The 23122-nt window shown below is 45.7% G+C and overlaps 1 pseudogene; it reads right to left on the reverse strand.

Moving 5' to 3' along the window:
• Positions 1 to 1699: 1699 nt before the first annotated feature.
• On the reverse strand, positions 1700 to 12575 carry LOC147596750 (NAD-dependent malic enzyme, mitochondrial-like; annotated as a pseudogene).
• Positions 12576 to 23122: the final 10547 nt, after the last annotated feature.

The following is a 23122-nucleotide window of genomic DNA, read 5'->3' on the forward strand; positions in this document are numbered from 1 at the left end:
CCCAAAACGGGAGAGATGGCAGCGAACTGGAGTCTACAATGTAAAGGCAAGGCATTACCAGCCAGGTCAAAGTGTTAAAGCTCATGCTCTACCTGATGCTCTCTTGCTCCCACCTCCTTCCCTTCAGGCTCTCTTCAAAGATGATTAGTTTTATATAAAAGTTGTGCAGAAGGATAAAAAACTTACTTCATTAAAGGCAAAACGAAAGTCTGGATGTGCTGGTGATAGTGTTATTAAAAAAAAGACACCCCAAAACCCCCACCTCAACACTCTCCCCAGCACCCCACAACTTAATGGCTTTGAGGTAATGGTGCAGAACGATGTGTGTTTATTCTCCTGGAAACCATGCTAAGGCACATGGAGAGCAAGGAGGTGGCTGGTGACAGCCAACATGGCTTCACCAAGGGCAGATCGTGCCTGACCAATTTGGTGGCCTTCTATGACGGGGTGACGGCATCGGTGGACAAGGGACGAGCAACGGATATCATCTACCTGGACTTGTGCAAAGCTTTTGACACTGTCCCGCACGACATCCTTCTCTCTAAACTAGAGAAGCATGGGTTTGATGGACGGACCACTTGGTGGATAAGGAGTTGGCTGGATGGCCGCACTCAGAGAGTGGTGGTCAACGGCTCAATGTCTAAGTGGAGACCAGTGACGAGTGGTGTCCCTCAGGGGTCCGTGCTGTGCCCGGCCCTGTTCAACATCTTTGTCGGCGACATGGACAGTGGGGTAGAGTGCACCCTCAGCAAGTTCGCCGACGACACCAAGTTGTGTGGTGCCGTCGACACGCTGGAAGGGAGGGATGCCATCCAGAGGGACCTTGACAGGCTGGAGAGGTGGGCCCGTGCCAACCTCATGAAGTTCCACCAGGCCAAGTGCAAGGCCCTGCACCTGGGTCATGGCAATCCCAGGCACAAATACAGGCTGGGCGGGGAATGGATTGAGAGCAGCCCTGAGGAGAAGGACTTGGGAGTGCTGGTGGACGAGAAGCTCAACATGAGCAGGCAATGCGCCCTTGGGGCCCAGAAGGCCAACCGCATCCTGGGCTGCATCAAGAGGATTGTGGCCAGCAGTTCGAGGGAGGTGATTTTCCCCCTCTACTCTGCCCTGGTGAGACCCCACCTTGAGTACTGTGTCCAGTTCTGGAGCCCCCAACACAAGAAGGACATGGACCAGTTGGAGAAGGTCCAGAGGAGGGCCACAAAGATGATCAGAGGGCTGGAGCACCTCTCCTATGAGGACAGGCTGAGAGAGTTGGGGCTGTTCAGCCTGGAGAAGAGAAGGCTCCGGGGAGACCTTGTAGCAGTCTTCCAGTACCTCAAGGGGGCCTACAAGAAAGATGGGGAAAGGCTGTTTAGTAGGGCCTGTTGCAATAAGACAAGGAGTAACGGTTTTAAAGTAGAGGGTGGTAGATTTAGATTAGAAATGAGGAAAAAAATTTTTACAATGAGTGTTGTAGAACACTGGAACAGGTTGCCCAGAGAGGTCGTGGAAGCCCCATCCCTGGAAACGTTCAAGGCCAGGCTGGATGAGGCTCTGAGCAACCTGATCTAGTTGGGGATGTCCCTGCTCCTTGCAGGGGGGTTGGACTAGATGACCTTTGAAGGTCCCTTCCAACCCTAACCATTCTATGATTCTATGATTCTTGGTTCACTCATTGCAACGTTTGGTGGTGCCAACGTACGAGAGACAGACATTATGAGAGGGGAACAGGAGGACAGAGGGCCACCACCGACTCTTGCACTGGAAGCACAGGTCTTCGTAGGTCACTGTTAATTACACGAGTTCTGACCTGCAGACACTAGGAAATTACTGAAAGCAAAGCAGAATTCCTGGATTGATGCGAGGACATTACCTGCTTTAAGGACTTTACTCAGTCATCACATTTTAAAGGTTGCACCTAGTCTCTATTACGATGTTACCATAAGATGTTTCTTTAAAAACCAAAATAGTTAAAAAGCATGGTGGGAAACAGTTAATTGAACACAGCTATGAAACAGTACCTAGTGGTCATTCTTTTAAAAAAGTAGTAATAAGATTTAGGCTATTTTAAGCTTTGCAAAATGTCATTATTTAAAAAAAAATTACAAATAAAATAAAATAAAAATCAAGATTTATTTTCAAAACATCTCCATTTACTTTTGCCAGAAGACAAGAAAGATCTGTACTATTAGAGCAATAAATGCAAATAACAGTATAATAATTTGAGTTCTTTCATTCTCACAGTCAGTAAAGAGTTCTATCACTAAGTGCCAATAGGTCAACATTTCTAAACGTTACATACCTCTGTTAGCGTATATGCTTCCTGTGCTGTGCATTCAGCTTTCACTGTAGGGTTACTTAGTGCAAATATTATGGTTCGCTCATTGATAGAGGCCATTGCTTTGATCACATCCTGAGAGAAGAGCCGCCCAGCTCCTGCAACTCCTGGAAATATATAAAAATAGAATCAATACTTGACTGCCTCAGGGCAGATGACAGGGACTGTAGATTAAGTTCATGTCACCCCTTAAACCTCCTACACAGAGCAAAGCATCACAGGCTTTTCTAGCAGCAGGAGATGGAAACCAGGCATTGCTCTGTTAGCAGCTACTTAAAATTCTTGTTTACACAGGAACATCTAATTAATGTGCTCCAAAAGCCTATTTTACATGATTTTTTTGGATTGATCTGTGTAAAGAACACTTATCGCTGCCCTGGATAAGCAAGTGGGAACTCCAGGCTCTCCACAGATGATTCATCCTAGCTGGGTGTTAACTGTGCAATGCACATTTCCTTGATACTGGTATTTCTGACCACACCACACTACATAGGTACACATACATTAAAATGGTGTACATTTGTACACCAGCTACAAACTTCAGGATAGCTACTCAGCCAAAAAACTTTTATTTTCCAAATTAATCATACGCAAAGGAAATTGCAGAGTTGTACCAGGAAATACCAGTAATCCCATTTGACCTCTGAAGCCAGCCATAGTTACAAATCAGTATCTACATATATCAGTGATCTAACAGGTAGTGGCAATCTGCAGTATGAAACTGTTGGATACCTGGAGTATCAGGGGCACTTAGTGAACAATCCAGACCGAATGGAATCGTTATGTTTGTGAGCAGCAGGCCTCAAGGACATCGATAAGGCTGCTTGTGAGAGAAAGTACTGAAGCTGCCTGTAAGAAAGTACTGAAGCCACCTGTGAGAAAATAATGAGGCCGCCTGTGAGAAAATAATGAAGCTTCCTGTGAGAAAGTAAAGGAAGCAACCTTGAGAAGAAGGAAAACAGCTGGCATACGTGACTGGGGGCTGAACATGAAGCAGGGTGCAGGTGGAGAGAGCCATGCGCGTGAACAAAGAGACTTAACGAATTATATTTTAGCTAGGAGTGCGTGCATGATATAGTTAGCCAATTAGTAGAGAGCTTGCACATGATACGGAATTAGAAGGGCTATATTAACCGGGATGTATCAACAATAAATTGGCATTTGCTTGATCATATTGGTCGTCAGCAGTGTCCGTGACTTCCGCGTCAGCAGGTGGCGCCCGAACAGGGACCCTCGGAGAGAGGGTACAGGGACCCTCAGATGGGTGTTGGACATCCCAACGGAACCGAAGAAGGAAAGAAGAAATGAGGGGGCGGAAGCCGGTCGAAGTCAAGTGCTGCCCCGGCACTCGGGAAGTCGCTATAGCGCAAAAAGGTACAAAAGGTGCGGAGGGAATCTCGTCTTGGCCAGGCGAGCGGCCGGGGAGGAGATGGGGTCCACACTGACCAAAGAGGAGTCAGCAGTGGTTAAGCTCCTCCAACATATGCTCTCTATGAGAGGACTGAGTTATGACTCGGCCGTCCTAGAAGCTTTGCTGCAGTGGGCAAAGAAAAGGGAATTAATTCCCACAGTTGATGATGCTTTTGAACTCCCGACATGGGAAAAGATAGGAAAAGAGCTGTGGGATGAAATAAGTAAGGGATCAAAGGAGGCGAGCAAACTCTCCACCGTGTGGAGGCTAATTAACGAAAAATTGATAAGCATGAAAGCCAAGCGTTCAGTTGCCGCATCTGCTTTTGCGGCCTTAACTCCAGCTGGCGGGTCCACCTCCGCTACTAGCATGCTGTTCTCGGGTTTAACGAGCCCTGCCGCTGCCCTGGCTTGTGCTGAGGGTGGGGGGTTCGAGCCCCAGCAAGGACTCCAGGAAATGCAGCCACAGCCCCTATAACTATAGATATGCGGGCACCAGAGGGAAAAACTGCCAAAGGCTTTTCACCACCATCAGATGTACCACTGCCAGGCACCCCGCCACGCTGCGCCAGCGCAGGCTCAGAGTCACGAGCCTTTTCGCCAGCGCCAACAGCTCCGGTTTATCCCCCGTTACCACCTTCTTCCCTGCCACCATGGCGTGAGGAAGAGGGGGATGAACATTCATCCGGCTTGAAGGACGCACAGCTGCAAGAGACACTAAAAAGGCTGGAAGCCCTAGAGGTTCGCCTAGAAGCGTCGCTGGGAAACTTGTCAACTCCTTCGCCTGTGCCACATTGAGACCTGCCAGCGTCCAACCTATTCATTCCGAATGGAGCATCGGGTGAGATCAGTCTTTTTGCACCTTTCCAAGGAACGCTGGCGGGAGGGGCCGGGGATTTGAATCCGATAGTGCAGTGGAAAGAGGTGATTTGAGATGCTTTGATAGAAGGAGAGCCTTTTCCCATGGCATTTCCAGTTGTGACTGATAATACTGGGAGAAGTGTTTGGCAAACATTAGACTGGAAAATATTGAAGGAAGCTAAAAGTGCAGTGCAGTGCTAAAATCATCATATACTCAATCTGTGTTGCAGCATATTTTTTGTCACAGTTGTTAGTTCCTTATGATATTAGAATGATTGTCCAGATGCTTTTGCTACTGTCACAGCAGCTGCAGTTCTTTCAGCACTGGCAGACTGCTTGTGATAGGGCAGCTGCAACTCCTCGACAACAGGGTGATCCATTATTTGGGGTGCAAACTCAAATGCTGATGGGAGCGGGACCCTACACACAATCTGATTGGCAAGCACAATTTGCTACTGAAGTATTACAACTGGGCCAAGATTTGGCTTATAGAGCGCTTGCTAGGGTGCACGATGAAAAGTCCGGACCTGCCTTTACGTCAGTAAGGCAAGGTCCCACAGAACCATATGGGACATTTATTGATCGGTTGCACACTGCAATTATGGCTCACCCTGATCTGGATGATGACATGAAAGCAAAGTTCTTAGGTATGCTTGCCTTTAATAATGCTAATGAAAAAACTAAGAGAGCCCTTAGTGTGCTGCCAAAAGGATCTAGTACAGGGCAACTGCTGGAAGCTGCTGAGCGAACGTTAGAACAAGAAAAGGCTACAGTCATGGCTGCTGCTGTAGGTGCAGCAGTTAAACCGTTGATATCAATAAAGCGGCGCGTGATTAACTGTCTGTAACCCCCATTCCCTCTTCCCGCACCCCTGCCCCCCATCCCTGTCCCGCTCAGGGGGCAGGGGAGGGAGGTGGAGATGGTGTTAAGCCCGGGAAGAGGGAGGGGTGGGGGGAGGTTGTCTTGTTCCCTTTTTCATTACCCTGCTTTGGTTTTAGTGATGGTCTGTTTTGCTTGTAGCAGTGGCTTTAAGGATCCCTCCCTATTCTTGTCTTAAACCTCGGGTTTTAGTTTTCTTTCCTCCTGTATGCCCGGGGCCACAGCCGCCAGGCGCCCCCACCGCCCCGCCCCTGACATGGTTAACAGATACTCCTGTCTGAGTCGAGCTTTGTATAAGTGGAAGGACCGTTCCCTCTTATAACATGGGGGAAGGGATACGCTTATGTCTTTACAGGAGCAGTAAACAAGTGGATCCCTGTCTGTATCATCTGCGGGTAAGCCTTTCAGAACATGTTTGGTTGACCAGCCAGATACCGGTAGGACGGCAACTCTGTGTAAAACAGCAGCAGCCACGAGTGCTGAGTGCTAAAACTACAAAAGATGGAACTTTTTGGGATCTGTAAAGATGGACTTCTGTCTATTTTTTTTTAACTATTCAAGAGCTAATGTTTCTAGAGGGGTAATGATTGTAAATGCTTTAAGATCTATACATTGCAATGACACAGCATGATGTAATCATGCGAGCACATATCAAAATCCAGACAGCATAAAAGACCTAAACGAAGCATACATAGCATTGAATCTGGTTGCCAAGATAATACAGAGTTTTGGAAACTAAGTAAAATTATTGCTGCTTCAGTCTTTACACCTGGTGTGGCAAGTGCCTAGGCATTAACTATGCTAAATAAATTGGACTGTTGGCTTGCTAAGCAAATAAATACAACTGCATTGGTACTATCAACGCTGTTAACTGATGTAGATTCTATATACTATGCTACTTTACAAAAGAGAACCGCAGTTAGCCTGCAGAGCACATATTTGACAGGCCTTGTTGCATGCGCTGGCCACTCATGCAGCAACGTCTAGTCAGTACTCTTTCACTGAATCTGCTGAGGGTATAAACAGAGGTGGCTCGGAGCGAAGGGGAGAGGATGGACCCAGAGCTCACTTTATTTACAACAGGGGACGCCCTGAAGGTGCTGCACCTGCCTCCCTTCTCTGCTCTGACCCGGCTGATAATCATCCTCTTGCTCAGCGGTGTCTTTGGCGTAGTTGGGTTAGTAACAGAATAGATCAGCAATAGATTTTTTTTTATTATTAGCACAAAATCATGATTGTCAGGATTTTGATGGGCTTTGCTGCATGAATCTGTCTGATCATTCGGAATCTGTTCACAAAAGTATTCAAAACTTGCAAAAAGGAGTACAAAAACAGCAACAAAGTGATGGTTTTGATATATTCAGAAATCTTTTGGTGACTTGATATAAGCTTGTTGCTAGTAGCTGTAGGATGCTTATTCATTCCTTTTATATATGTATTTTGATCTATATTCTGTGTCTTAAAATGTGTGCAGACTTTAATAGATAAAGCGTTGAAACAAGCCTCTTCTCATAAACAAAGAAGGGGGAGATGTGGTATTTCGCTGAGCCAGTATGGTATCAGTGAAAGCACACTGACCTTGGGGGAGGAATGCAATCATGCTCTCAGGAAGAAAGCCACGGAATGAGAAGAGAAGCTTTAAGATACAAAACATTGTTAGCAGAATTTATGGCTTGTTTCAACAGAGGCCTGCAGAAAACTAGTCATTGCTCTTGTAGATAAGAAAGTTACTGGAGTTGTTATATCTGTAATAGTAGAAGAATGTTATAGTAGACAATTACTAGAAGGTAGTGAAACTTAGCTTTGCTTCGTAATCATGAATATGTATAACGTGTGATCAGTAATTTTATTAACTAAGCTTGTGTGTGGCATAACTGGGTGGTTGCTGTCCTTGGTTAAAATCGGAATTGTGATACTAGGCATCATACTAGGCATAATCATTAACATACCATGCTTGCAAAAAATGATTAACAACTCAATACAGTCAATCTGGCTCAAAAAAAAAACAAAACCAAAAAACAAAAAAACAAACAAACAAAAATAAACAAAAAAAAAATCACCCAAACAACCATGAACCTAGTTGATATTGTAGTAAAATAAGGTCAGGAGTACCAAAAAGGGCTATAGGAGGACCATGTTATTTTGGAAAATTGATAGTGTTTGCTCCACCTATGAGAACATTATGGAATCATACGCGAGCAAGAAGATCGCTAAAAGTATTGACTCCCCTTTGTGACAGCAATTTAACCCTGTTGGGTACAGCTGAACGGATAGCATTATCTTTATTTGTTCCTTGGGCAGCAACTGTAAAAACTTTAGCTAACTTAAATAAATTAGCTTGTTGGGCACAAAAGCAAATGAATTTAACCTCTAGCATGTTATCAGGATTATTAGAAGACATGGATAGCATACGTCATGATATTTTTGCAGAATCTAGCAGCCATTGATTTTTTGTTATTAGCGCATGGACATGGATGTGAAGATTTTGAAGGTATGTGTTGCATGAATGTTTCTGATCACTCTAAGTCGATACGCTATCAGTTGGCAGACTTATGATGCAACATGCATGCAATACAAGTGGAAAGCAGACTGGTTGAAATCCTTGGGGGGTCACAGGCTGGCTAAAAGATTTGATAGTTTATGGGTTGGTATTATTGACGGATTTGCTGTTGACACTGATGATTTTGGGGTATATTTTAAAATGCTTTGTGAAAGCTATGGAACGTATGATGAAAGTGGGTCTGGATTGTTCAAAACAAAAAGGGGGATTTGCTGGATACCTAGAGTATCAGGGGCACTTAGTGAACAATCCAGACCGAATGGAATCGTTATGTTTGTGAGCAGCAGGCCTCAAGGACATCGATAAGGCTGCTTGTGAGAAAAAGTACTGAAGCTGCCTGTAAGAAAGTACTGAAGCCACCTGTGAGAAAATAATGAGGCTGCCTGTGAGAAAGTAATGAAGCTTCCTGTGAGAAAGTAAAGGAAGCAACCTTGAGAAGAAGGAAAACAGCTGGCATATGTGACTGGGGGCTGAACATGAAGCAGGGTGCAGGTGGAGAGAGCCGTGCGCGTGAACAAAGAGACTTAACGAATCATATTTTAGCTAGGAGTGCGTGCATGATATAGTTAACCAATTAGTAGAGAGCTTGCGCATGATACGGAATTAGAAGGGCCATATTAACCGGGATGTATCAACAATAAATTGGCATTTGCTTGATCATATTGGTCGTCAGCAGTGTCCGTGACTTCCGCGTCAGCATGAAACAGCTCCTTCGAGCCATATTGCTGGCAGATTCTAGCCAAAGAAGCTGAGTGGGGGAAGGAAGGAAGGTTAAAAGAAAAAAAAATTTAAAAAATACGCAAGTTTGGGAACTCCTGTAAAGCAGAAAATGTGGTGTTTGTGACTGCTCTCTCCCTTGCTGCTGGTGTAGGGAATGTGTCTGGGAAAAAGGTTATATTTTTGTCTTCCTCACTCTTAGTGCCCTTCATTACAGTTTCAGTTCATTGTGGCCATGCAGTCTCAGAGAACATGCTCAGAGTTTTCTAAGAAAGGTCCAACACCAGCTGGACAAGGACTAGAGGAAGCAGTTAATAAGGACACAAGATGAAAAAGGAGTGCCACAGCTGCAATGGAGGATGTACTGAGAGATAACCTGCAGCTCAGTATATTTTCAAGCAGAAAACTGACCTCACATTTTCATCTTACTGACACCAGCAGAAATACAGATCACTGTCACCAACTTCCTTGGAGCCATGTTAGCAAATTAAATGCAGCAAATAACCAAATGATGGAAACAAAGAAACAAAAATAACCTTACTTACCAATGATAGCCAAAGGCCAAAGTACGTTCACTGCCTCTACAAATGTCTTTGGTATCTGTTCTGGAGCCTGATGCATAAATGGTTCTTGATTGGAATCTACCTTTTGTTCTCGGCCCTATAGATAAAAAGTGGATTCTTTTTGTGAGAAGGACATGGAAACCACTGGCCATCTGTATTGTAATATTTCAAGGCATGATGCACCCCAACCTGAACCAGTAAACCATATTTGTCAAACATTCATATTCTCTTGTAGGCTTCCTCAGCAGAAACACCGCTTTCCATCATAGCCATAACAATGAGGTTTGCAATTCCCAGGGCAGCCTTGTGGATAAAAGGACTTTCATTTTTAACAAGTCACAAAAGAGGTCTGTCATCACAAAAGCCACTCTGTTCAAGATCTCCACAAAAATAATTTTTAAGTCACCTCTGAAACACAAGCAATGTTTACCTATATGGGGGCAGACTCCTGCGATCAATAGTGTCACATCTTTTAGCAAAAGAGAGAGGCAGCTCTTCTGGGTACTGTGCCCCCATGCCTGTACTAGTTCAGCAGCCACAATAAAGCAGCCCAACCAGACAGTAAGAACCAGTTAGTGCTGCAGGCCTCTTGTCAAGAAATCACAACTTACTGTTTTGTGCCCAGCTGCTTTCCAAACCCATCTCTGCTCCCACTGCCTGTGATAAAAGCCTTGCAGATAGAGGGCAGAAAGCAGATGCTGGCAGTGCTGCCCTCCATGTCCCTTCTTGGCTCACTGCACATGCTGCTAAGTCTGGCAAGAGAAATAAGGTAGAGGGAAGTACAGAGCAGGGCTCAGTGCTCAGGCAACTGACGTGTGGAAAATGAACTCCACAATCTGTAAGACTGTAAAGTAGGTATGTTTATTCAGCGCTGGGCAGCACAGGGAGGGGGGTAGTCCCACCAAAACCGTGCGCACCTGACGCAGCAACTCACTTTAAATCTATACAACCAAGTGTTACATATACATGAAGTTTCACAATACACCTATACATATGCATGAGCTATCCCTGCTTCGTATTAAAATTAGTCCCAAGGGGTCATTTTCATAAACTCCTCCCATCTGCGCTTGTGCAGTGCCTCCTGGTGGTGGTCATCGGGGGTCGTGGGGATGAAGGTAGGTGACTCCTCTTCATCACCACTAGTAATCTTCTGTTCTTGCACAAACTCAGTTGTCCCTTGGCTTTTATTCAAGCTGCAGGGTCAGTTTCAGCTGGTTCTTGAAGCGACCCCCTAGTCCTTACCGGGAACTGTCTTTCCTGAAGAATTGCAAGACTTTCTGCTTCAGATAGTTTGCACAATGGTTAGCAAATCATTAAGCAAGTGGTTAGCAAAACATTAAGCACTATTTATCAACTTGATTCCTTAGGATGCACAGCAATAATTAATCAATGCCATATCTACTAAAATTTCTTTAACTCCTTCTCTCACAACAACACAACATCAACCAATTACTGCAATTGGGATCTTCACAGAATCACAGAATTATTATCAAGATTGGAAAAGACCTAAAAGATCATCCAGTCCAACCATCACCAATACTTCTCAGCTAAATCATATCCCTCAACACAACATCCAAATGTTTCTTGAACACCCCCATGGTCGGTGACTCCACCACCTCCCTGGGCAGTGCATTCCAGTGCCTGACTACCCTTTCCGAGAAGTAATATTTCCTAATGTCCAGCCTGAATCTCCCCTGGCGCAGCTTGAAACCATTGCCTCTAGTTCTATCACTGTCTACACGAGAGAAAAGGCCGACCCCTAGCTCACTACAACCTCCCTTCAGGAAGTTATAGAGAGCTATATGGTCTCCCCTGAGCCTCCTCTTCTCCAGACTGAACAATCCCAGCTCCCTCAGCCGCTCCTCATAAGGCCTGTGCTCCAGACCCCTCACCAGCTTCGTAGCCCTCCTCTGAACACGTTCCAGGGCCTCAATGTCTTTCTTGCAGTGAGGGGCCCAAAACTGAACACAGTACTCGAGGTGCGGCCTCAAGTCTTCCCCAGATGGAGAAATTTTCAGCTAATTAAGTTATTTTGTCAGCACCATGGAAGCAATTTTGCTGATATACCAAGCAGCATGGTGCTGGTCCTGACACTACTGCCCCAGTAAATAACTAGAGTCTGCTGCAAACAGCCACTGATTTGACTTGCTAAGAAAACCACTGTGTACTTCTCTCCAATGCTCTAAAAATGAACAAGATGTTCTTACCCCCTTTCTTACTAAATCACGACTTTACGGTAAATTCCCCTTCAACTACACACAAGTCCCTGATGCTTTTTTCAAGTCCATGTAAGAAGGTGAAAAATTTAAGTCCTTGCAAATGCTAAACACCTTTCAGATAGTAATCTTTAAACAGGTAGTCCCTTCTGTTAATGTATTTCAGCTGGCCTTATCTAAAAAGTTCTGGAGTGGAACTCTGAGAACATGAATCTCCACAAGTCCTACAGAACCAGAAAATATACAGTTAAATCTCTCGATGCTCTAGAGCCCTTAAGACAACTCACCTCTCCTGCTCCAAGGAACAGCACTTTCTGCTCTGCAAGTGGTTTATCAGTAGCCTTCTGTGCTGCCAGCAGTCCTGCCAAGGCCACTGAAGCTGTCCCTGTAAAAGCAGTACAAATCTAAGGTGAGCTGAACAGATCTACATGGCAGATTATGGGTTTAAGCAAGTTTTTTGCATATATATTAAGCAACATAAACAACAGCTATACCTTGAATATCATCATTGAAGGTACAATATTTCTCTCTGTATTTTCTTAAAAAGCGAAAAGCATTGTGGTTTCCAGTGTCTTCAAATTGGATAAGGGTGTTCTGGCCATACCTACAGAACATGGCAAATATTCCTATCACTAGGCACATAAAGAAATACAATCCTTTTAAAACAAATCCTGCACATAATCAATTATCTTTGGAAACAAGATGTCCTCAGGCCTTTCACTGCTTAAAAAAGTTCCATCTCCGTTCTGTGCATATTTAATAGATAACTACAAACAGCATGTTCCAGGTCACAGAGAAAATCACTAGAGAGTCAGAAATACAGCCATGTCTCTTGACTTCTAGTCTTATCCTTATTCCTTAAATGACTGTTTCAAGGACAGCGTGTTACAGAGGTTTTTTTGCCAGCAGTTTTGGCCATATTTCCGTGCAGAATATTCAGTGTCATACCTGTCTGTAATGGCTTCCATAAATTCATCAATTAGGTCATCGTAGACCTGTGAGCGATCCCTTTTTTGGTACAGGCCCATATAAAATGGATCTTTTAGGAGTGTGTGAAAAAGAATAAATCAAAGACAGCAGCAGGATGAATTACTTCCTCAATATACACTTCCCAGAGTTCACAGTAACACATTTCACACTAAAGATGCTGCATTTATATAGCCACTGTAACTGCCTCCAGTCTATATCAATGTTCAGTAATTTCAGCTGGCACTTGAGGTCAGTGCTGGCTGCTTTTAAAAATAGAACAAATCAATACTGTGAACAATAAACTGCTTTAATAAATCTGATTCACATTTCCAGCTTCTTAAAGTCAGGTCAACCTGACTGTTTTACAGCGTTCTAGCATTCAAATTACTTCCAAATGCACCATTTCACTGGCAAATTAACTAGCATTTTTCAATCACTGATATGTAACTGTATAGTGAATTCCAAATCATTTACCCTTATGTCGTGGTTTTGTTAGTGAGGGGGGGCCTAAGGTGGTAGCTTCTGTAGGAAACTGCTAGAAGTCGCTCCCCTTTGTTCAGGGGACTCGGCCAGGCCTAGGGCGGACCTGCTGCTGGCCAAGGCCAAGCCGATTGGTAGCAGAATGTCCCATGATAACGCCTCTGCGATAACGTATTTAAGAATGGGAAAACAGAAAAAAAAAGAGAGAGAAGAGAAGATGTGAAGAAGCTGAGCGGGGGCAGAGGTGCAGAGGGGGAGGCACAGGCCTCATGGGCCTTGCAGGCCTCACCCTCTGGCCTCTCGCCAGGCAGCCGACTGGGCCCGACTCGGTCCAGCCCAGCTGCAAGAAGTGGAAAGGAGATGAGAAGTGAATAAGATGTGATGTAAAAAAGATCCTGAGAGACATCTACCAGCCTGTTGTGAGGAATGGCTGCAGACGCCAAGGTCAGTTCAGAAGGAGGGGGAGGAGTAATGCGGCTCCTGGCCAAGATTCCCCTGCAGCCTGTGGTGATGACCATGGTGGAGCAGGTTGTCCCCCTGCAGCCCATGGAGGTCCACGGAGGAGCAGAGATCCACTTGGAGCCCGTGAAGGACCCCGTACCGGGGGAGGTGGATGCCTGAAGGTGTCTGTGGCCCGTGGAGGGCCCGCTGCAACAGCTGTTCTAGAGGGACTGAACTCCGTGGAAGAGATGACCCACACCAGAGCAGTTCCACGAAGGACTGTGGCGTAGGGGTGGGACCCCACGATGGAGCAGGGGAGGAATGTGAGGAGTTCTTCCCCCAACCATGAAGCAGCGGCGTGAAACAACATGTGATGAACTGACCGCAACCCCCATTCCCTCTTCCCCCCTGTGCCGCTCAGGGAGGGGAAGGTAGTAGAGATAATGTTAAGCTTGGGAAGAGCCGAGGGGTGGAGGGAGGTTATCTTGTTCTCTGTCTCATTATCCTGCTGTTTGTAGTAATAAATGAATAGTTTTCCCCAAGTCGAGTCTGTTTTGCCCGTGACGGTAACTTTAAGGATTTCTCCCTGCCCTTATCTCAAACCTCGAGCCGTTTTTCCTTATATTTTCTCTCCCTGTTCTCTCGGAAGGTGGAGGGAGTGAGAGAGAGACTGCGTAGTCTGGTCCCGATCAGGGCTGAACTACGACATACCAACACTTGGAAAGTGCTGGTTCTGGAAAAGAAAGGGGCACATCCTCAGTTCCTGTCCATGCTGCTGTTTCTTGTACAACTTCTAAAGGGGGACAGTTTTCAAACTGGTCTATAATACACACAGAGATGTGGAAGAGAAAAGGAAGTATGTGAGAACTAAGAGTACGTCTTTCACATCCCCTACCCCAGATCAGGAGCAAAACCATGAGTTTCTTACTGCTTTTATCACAGCAGCCACACTGCAGAGCTGAGTCCTCATGGTAGCAAAGGATGAGCCCTTCCTCCACACAGCACTAAAGCCCTCAAGCGAGAGGGCTCTAGAAATACACTTTGAATTGCAGTGAGAGTATCATGGAAAAGAGCTGAAATTACTGCCAGTCTGAACTGGTTTCCTCAACACAGAGCTAACAACCTGAACAGTTGTTTTGAAGTCACTGCTGAACCCAAACCAGATCCCAGCCAAGCCTATTTACTGTGTCAGAATAACTGAAAGCTGACTCTTAGTAGCACAGCTTTAATACGGGGACTATCTGCACCCAAAGGGGTCTGCTGAGCTCCTGTAAGTCAAGCTTCTCCCTTCCTGCTTTGCCAACATCTCTCCTCACACACAGGTCGCTGGCCTCCGCTCCTGCGCCCAGGGCGTCATGCTGGCGCTGCTCTGCAGTGCATCGTGAGAATCTCTCCAGCACTGGGACCCTTTGCTGCCAGCAGGAACATGTTGGCCACAACTTCAATTCTGCCAGAGCCATGGTTAGCCTGAGCTTCCTCCAGCAAATCTGCTGCGCAAGTGTGCGTGCACTCATGTTTCTGTCTCCATGCAGGCTGCGTGCAGGGTTACATAGGGGAATATATCTAATGAATCTACCTGAAGTTACTCCTCTTGAACAGAGGGTGAGACCAGATGACCTCCAGAAATCTCTTTCAATCTACACTTTCCTCCTGTGTAGGAGGATTATACAGCTCTGTCCTGATACAGATCCTCAGACTCATAGATACAATTTTGAGAGTTGGAGAAAGCCACAGCACTCTCCTCAGAATTAAAGAGCTGTATGGCATCTAGGAAGAGCTGGAAACGGGGCTGAAGCCCTGCACTTGTGGTATTTATGTGACATATTACCACTTCTGTTGTCAAATGTTTTGTTTTCCAATATAAACTGAGTCCTTAAATATTACTTAATGAACTTTTACTGCCCTGAATTAGCGCAAGTCTTGTGTAGCTAAATCCAAACAAAAATGAAATAAAACATTTCCAAATCTCAGACAAGTATAGAGAGAAAATGATAATAAAAGTAGCAGCAATATATATCTATTGCTCTTACTTTGGTCTCCTGAAGATGTGTCCATACTGGGAGCAGGCAAGGCCTACTGTTGGTGTGTACACAATTGGCATTAACCACTCAAGATCATCTTGTAATACCCTATAGAATAATTTTTCATTTCCCTTTTGGATTCCCATTATGTAGATGTACCTGAAATTAAGCAAAAGAAAAAACAACTCTTATTATTTCATATTTGTGCTTACTTAAAACAATATGAAAAATGTAAAAGCAAAACACAAACTGGCTTCATATTTCTTCATGAAATTCCTGCTTCCACTCAAGTCGGGCTTTAAGCACTAAACAAAAGTTGGAAAAAAGAGAGTAGCAGTACTAAAAAGCTGAAATAAAAATACTGGATATGACATAACATGCGTGCTAACAAGTTAATACACAAACATGTATTGTGATAAAAGTTAACCCATGGATTTATTACAGGATGCAGCCGGAAGTCTCATTACTGTTAAACAAAAAATTACCAGTGAAAGAGTTTTTCACCAAAAAAGTAAGGTCTTGTTAATCCTAACATTAACACAGTCATAAACCAAATTAACTCCTAACAAAATGTTAATTTTGAAGGACTGTGGTGGTTTAGCCCGGATCACCACACAGTTTCTTACCCTCCCCTTACCCAGTGGGACGGGGGAGAGAAATTGGGAAGAAAGGAAAACTCGTGGGTTGAGATAAAAACAGTTTACTAAAAACACTAAAAAACTACAAAGCTAACAGGATGTAAGGATATTAATATATACAAAATATACAAAATGAACAATGTACAATTTCTCACCACCCAATGTCCGAATGACCGACACAGCCCGTCCTGAGCAGCGATCACAGGAACAACACCAAGCAGCAAGCAAAAGTGGGGGGGGGGGAGAGCAAGCTAGCAAGGTAGAGGGAACGATGCCAGCAAGCAAGAGAGAAGAAAAGCGTGCCCGAACGGATACCCAAAAGGAATGGGTGCCAGAAAAGAATGCTCCCTCCCATGGGCAACCCCCATTTATATACTGAGCATGATGTTTATGGCATGGAATACTCTCTTTGGCCAGTTTGGATCAATTATGCTGTCTGTCTCTCACCCAGCTTCCCGCATCTGCACGTTAATGAGACTTTAACGAGACTTAGAAAGCCAAACAGTGTCCTTGGTCTCATTAACAACAACTCGTATCATCAGGGTGTTTTTATCAACATTCTTCACACACGAAATCCAAAACACACCAGCTACTGAGAAGAAAATTAACTCCATCCCTGCCGAAACCAGGACAGTATCCACCCCTTATTCCATACCATTTACGTCATGCTTATAGATATACACACAGATATCACTATCTCAATCTATGAGCTATCCCTCCAAAGTCTGTTGAGTTGATTTAGTCCATGACTTTGGGCCCCATCTGTGATAGCAGTCTCTCAGGGCCGGAGAGATGGTATGTAGTGTGAAGTTGTTACATACTGCATCTGGAACTCGTAGCTGGTACCTCTGGCGCGGCTGGTGTATCACGTCCATGGTCTGCGAGTTGAAAATGTTGACCTCGAGGAAGTTGTTGGTCGCCAGTTCTGACTCCATCACTGCTGCACATCTCTCGGTTTCATCGAAGCTTGTTCTTCACTGGTGAGGGTGATTCTTGCTGCAATACCTCTGATAGAACATAAAAGAACTACAGAGATGATTATATACAGTTCAAATTATTGGCTATTTTCACCTAGAATCAAATCTCCTTGAGGTACGCATTGGACTTCCCCATCCTCCCGCATCACTCACCAAGTACATCCAGGTCCTTGAGCAAAAGCAATCCCACGGGTGGGTTTGCCTTTGTCCAGGGGAGGAATAACCCAGACTGTTTTCCCCAACATATTCCTTACATGCACCACAGGAACTTTATCACCATCTACAGTATGTAAAAGTTCAGATTGGGCAGGGCCAGCTCGATTGATGGATCCCCGAGTGTTGACTAACCAAGTGGCTTTTGCTAAATGTGTATCCCAATTTTTGAAGGTTCCACCACCCATTGCTTTCAGTGTAGTTTTCAGCAGTCCATTGTACCGTTCAATCTTTCCAGAGGCTGGTGCGTGATAGGGGATGTGATATACCCACTCAATGCCGTGCTCTTTGGCCCAAGTGTCTATGAGGTTGTTTCGGAAATGAGTCCCATTGTCTGACTCTATTCTGTCTGGAGTGCCATGTCGCCAGAGAACTTGCTTCTCAAGGCCCAGGATGGTGTTTCGGGCAGTGGCATGGGGTACAGGATATGTCTCTAGCCACCCAGTGGTTGCTTCTACCATTGTAAGCACATGGCGCTTACCTTGATGAGTTTGTGGGAGTGTGATGTAATCAATCTGCCAGGCCTCTCCATATTTGTATTTCAGCCATCGTCCTCCATACCACAGAGGCTTTAGCTGCTTGGCCTGCTTGATTGCAGGGCATGTCTCACAGTCGTGGATAACCTGTGCAATAGTGTCCATGGTTAGATCCACCCCTCGATCACGAGCCCATTTGTATGTTGCGTTTCTTCCCTGATGGCCTGAGGTATCATGGGCCCACCGAGCTAAAAATAGTTCACCTCTGTGTTGCCAGTCTAAGTCCACTTGAGAAACTTTAATCTTAGCAGCCTGATCCACTTGCTGGTTGTTTTGATGTTCTTCAGTGGCTCGACTCTTGGGTATGTGGGCATCTACGTGACGTACTTTTACAACCAGATTCTCTAACCGGGCAGCAATATCTTGCCACAGTGCAGCAGCCCAGATGGGTTTGCCTCTGCGCTGCCAGTTGCTCTGTTTCCATTGCTTTAACCACGCCCACAGGGCATTTGCCACCATCCATGAGTCAGTGTAGAGATAGAGCTTTGGCCATTTTTCCCGTTCAGCAATGTCTAAAGCCAGCTGGATGGCTTTCACCTCTGCAAACTGACTTGATTCACCTTGGCCTTCAGTGGCTTCTGCCACTCGTAGTGTAGGACTCCACACAGCAGCTTTCCACTTCCGATGTTTTCCCACAATCCGACAGGATCCATCAGTGAACAGAGCATATCGCCTCTCATTTTCTGGGAGGTTGTTGTATGGTGGGGCTTCTTCAGCACGTGTCACCTCTTCCTCTGGTGGCATTCCAAAATCTTTGCCTTCTGGCCAATCTGTGATTACTTCCAAGATTCCTGGGCGATTGGGGTTTCCTATTCGGGCTCGCTGTGTGATCAGTGTGACCCATTTACTCCACATGGCATCAGTTGCATGATGTGTAGAGGGGACCTTCCCTTTGAACATCCGGCCCAGCACTGGCAGTCGGGGTGCCAGGGGGAGCTGTGCTTCAGTACCAATCACTTCTGAAGCAGCTCGAACTCCTTCATATGCTGCCAGTATCTCTTCTTCAGTTGGAGTATAGCAGGCCTCAGATCCTCTATATCCCCAGCTCCAAAAGCCCAGGGGTCGACCTCAAGTCTCCCCTGGTATTCTTTGCCAAAGGTTCCAGGTAGGGCCATTCTCCCTGGCTGCGGTGTAGAGGATGTTTTTCACATCTTGTCCTGTCTGGACTGGCCCAAGGGCTACTGCATGAACAATCTCCTGTTTCATTTGTTCAAAGGCTTGTCGTTGTTCAGGGCCCCATTTAAAATTGTTCTTCTTTAGAGTCACTTCATAGAGAGGGCTTACAACCATACCGTAATTTGGAATATGCATTCTCCAGAAACCCACAACGCCCAAGAAAGCCTGTGTTTCCTTTTTGTTCGTTGGTGGAGCCATAGCTGTTACTTTGTTGACCATATCCATTGGAATGTGACGATGTCCATCTTGCCATTTTACTCCTAAAAACTGGATCTCTTGTGCAGGCCCCTTGACTTTGCTTCATTTTATGGCAAAACCGGCTTTCAGAAGGATTTGGATTATTTTCTCCCCTTTCTCAAAAACTTCTGCTGCTGTGTTGCCCCATACGATGATGTCATCAATGTATTGCAGGTGCTCTGGAGCTCCACCCTTTTCTAGTACAGTCTGGATCAGTCCATGGCAAATGGTGGGGCTGTGTTTCCACCCCTGGGGCAGTCGATTCCAGGTGTACTGGATGCCCCTCCAAGTGAAAGCAAACTGTGGCCTGCATTCTGGTGCCAAAGGAATGGAGAAGAACGCATTGGCAATATCGATGGTGGCATACCACTTGGCTGCTTTTGACTCCAGTTCATACTGAAGTTCTAGCATGTCCGGCACGGCAGCACTCATTGGTGGTGTAACCTCATTTAGGCCACGATAGTCCACTGTTAGTCTCCATTCTCCATTAGATTTTCTCACTGGCCATATGGGACTGTTAAAGGGTGAGCGGGACTTGCTGATCACTCCCTGGCTCTCCAGTCTATGAATCAGCTTGAGGATGGGGATTATGGAGTCTCAGTTGGTGCGATATTGCCGCCGGTGCACCGTGGTGGTAGCAATTGGTACCTTTTGTTCCTCAACCTTCATCTTTCCCACAACGGAAGGGTCCTTTGAAAGTCTGGGCAAGATGGACAGCTGTTTATTTTTCTCTGTCTCCACGGTGGCTATACCAAAAGCCCACCGGTGCCCTTTTGGGTCTTTGAAATACACACTCCTGAGGTAATTATGCCAAGAATGTACGGAGCATCTGGGCCAGTCACTATGGGGTGCTTTTGCCACTCATTCCCAGTCAAACTTACTTCAGCCTCCAATACAGTCAGCTCCTGGGATCCTCCTGTCACTCCAGAAATACAAATGGATTCTGCCCCTTTATAGCTTGACGGCATTAGGGTACACTGTGCACCAGTGTCTACTAGAGCTTTATACTTTTGTGGGTCTGATGTGCCAGGCCATTTAATCCATACAGTCCAATAAACTCTGTTGTCCCTCTCCTCCGCCTGGCTGGAGGCAGGGCCCCTCTAGTCCTGTTTATAATATTTTCTATTCACTTTCTGTGAATATGAATCAGAAGTTCCTTCCATAGGATCAGAGGTGAGATCAGCCCTTCTACGCTGTCTGGGGAACTGCCCACTGGAGACTGGAGCAGCAAATTGCCTGGAAGAACCTCCCTTTGGGATTGTCTTACCTCGCAACTCACGTACACGTGCCTCTAGGGCTGAGGTAGGCTTTCCATCCCACTTCCTCATATCCTCTCCTTGATCACGCAAGGTAAACCATAGGTCATGTCGTCGCGTGTACCGTCTCCCTTGAGCAGGAGGAGGATGAGGTCTTCTTCTAATAGCTGAGATATTGGTCCGTGCAGGTGGGGAGCAAGAATCTTCGAGTTTCTGACACACCTCGGATAGTTTTTCTAACAGTTTTTCAAACTGGCTTTCAGATTTCTCAGTCAGTCTTTCTATAGCCAAGACACAGGCCCACATTGGGGAAGAGAGATTGTCTTCATATTGTCGGAGCTGGTTAGCCACTGCACGTACTGGTGGCATCTCATCATCTTTCCAACTCATTGCTGCCAGTGAGTTGGCATACGATGATGGTGCACTCTGTACAGATTTCCGCCACATGGGTCGGGTACATTCAATTTCATCTGGATCTACGGATGTCCGTGGGTCATCCAGGTTATGATAAATCAGCTCCCAAACAGCTAATTCCCTCAGAAACTGGATACCTCTCTCCATGGTGGTCCACTTGCTTGGGTGGCATACAATATCTTCCTTAAAGAAATACCTGTCCCTCACACCTGACAGGAGTCGCCTCCAGAGGCTGCAGGCTGCTGACTCTCTTCCAATTGCCCTGTCAATGGCTGCTTCCCTAGACAGGGATCCCAGCTGCCTGGCTTCCCTGCCTTCTAATTCCAGGCTACTGGCCCCTCTGTCCCAGCATCGGAGCAACCAGGTGACAAGTTGCTCACCTTGATTACGGCTGAAATCTTTTCGCATATCTCACAGCTCACTCAGGGATAGGGATCGGGTGACTACCTCCCCTTCTGCCTCTCCCTGATCATGTGATGGGCCTGGTTCATCATCTTTCACTATGTGAACTGATTTTTTGGTGTATTTCTTCTGTACAGGGGCAACTGATACTGGTGTAGATTGCTTTTTTGGTTTCTCTTTGGTACTGCTTGCCGAGGTTTGAGTAGCCACAGTGTCTGGCGTGGGGGCTGAAGCAATCACAGTGCCCGTAGCAGGGGCTGGGGTAGCTGCAGTGCCTGCCGTAGGGGCTGAAGTAGCTGCAGCATTTGTAGCAGGAGTTTGAGTAGCCACAGTGTCTGTTGCGGGGATTGGAGGAGCCATAATACTTTTAAAAAACTGTTTAAACTTCATCAATATCAAGATCTGAGATAGCTGCAAGAGACATGTGGTAGGGGTATCCAAAGGGTATTCAAAATTCTCAAAAGCTGTTGAAATTAGCTTGGTGAGGTGGGGGAAGCTGTAAACAGATGTTCCCCCCTGCGGCCTGGCTTCCCGGAACAAAACAACAGGTATAGTTCCAAACAACACCCACAAGATGGCTCCCGAAATAACCGGGTGGAGCTGCCTCTGCCTCCTCGCTCTGCACACTGCCCGCCGCCATTGAGTACAGATATGAAAATGGTCCCATTACCAGCAATCTCACTAAACAAATCAGTGCCACAAAGCACAGCACAACCATAATCTTAATCCAACACACCGCATTGATAAACCGTGCATAAACACCGACAAACAGAAAATATGGCAAGTAGGGTGCTATCCAATACAGCTCTAAAAACAACTGCGAGAACAAATAAAACAACATTGTGACCAGCGATGACCAAACCGGCTTAATGAACACTTGTAACAAATCTGTTTTCAACACACTGTGTTCAAACCTGTCCTTATCTCAACCCTTCGGGACTGACCGGGGCTTGAACCTTGGATCCTCAGACTAAGGTCTGATGATCTCACAACTGATCTAGTGAGGCCCCTTCGAGCCCCACATTGGGCGCCAAAAAGATTGTGGTGGTTTAGCCTGGATCACCACACAGTTTCTTACCCACCCTCCCCTTACCCAGTGGGATGGGGGAGAGAAATTGGGAAGAAAGGAAAACTCGTGGGTTGAGATAAAAACAGTTTACTAAAAACACTAAAAAACTACAAAGCTAACAGGATGTAAGGATATTAATATATACAAAATATACAAAATGAACAATGTACAATTTCTCACCACCCAATGTCCGAATGACTGATGCAGCCCATCCTGAGCAGCAATCACAGGAACAACACCAAGCAGCAAGCAAAAGTGGGGGGAGGGGAGAGCAAGCTAGCAAGGTAGAGGGAACGATGCCAGCAAGCAAGAGAGAAGAAAAGGGTGCCAAGGGTGCCCGCACGGATACCCAAAAAGAATGCCAGAAAAGGATGCCCCCTCCCAGGGGCAACCCCCACTTATATACTGAGCATGACGTTTATGGCATGGAATACTCTCTTTGGCCAGTTTGGATCAATTATGCTGTCTGTCTTTCACCCAGCTTCCCGCATCTGCACGTTAATGAGACTTTAACGAGACTTAGAAAGCCAGACAGTGTCCTTGGTCTCATTAACAACAACTCGTATCATCAGAGTGTTTTTATCAAGATTCTTCACACACAAAATCCAAAACACACCGGCTACTGAGAAGAAAATTAACTCCATCCCTGCTGAAACGAGGACAAGGACTTATCTAGGTGTGTAAACTAAACCTGCATTTTTGCAAATTTACCTACCAGTCCAGCCTGTACCAATTAATATTGAGTCTTGCTGACCCAACAAAAT

This window comes from Chlamydotis macqueenii, chromosome W (genome assembly GCF_036417535.1).
Source record: "Chlamydotis macqueenii isolate bChlMac1 chromosome W, bChlMac1.mat, whole genome shotgun sequence".
Taxonomy (NCBI): domain Eukaryota; kingdom Metazoa; phylum Chordata; class Aves; order Otidiformes; family Otididae; genus Chlamydotis; species Chlamydotis macqueenii.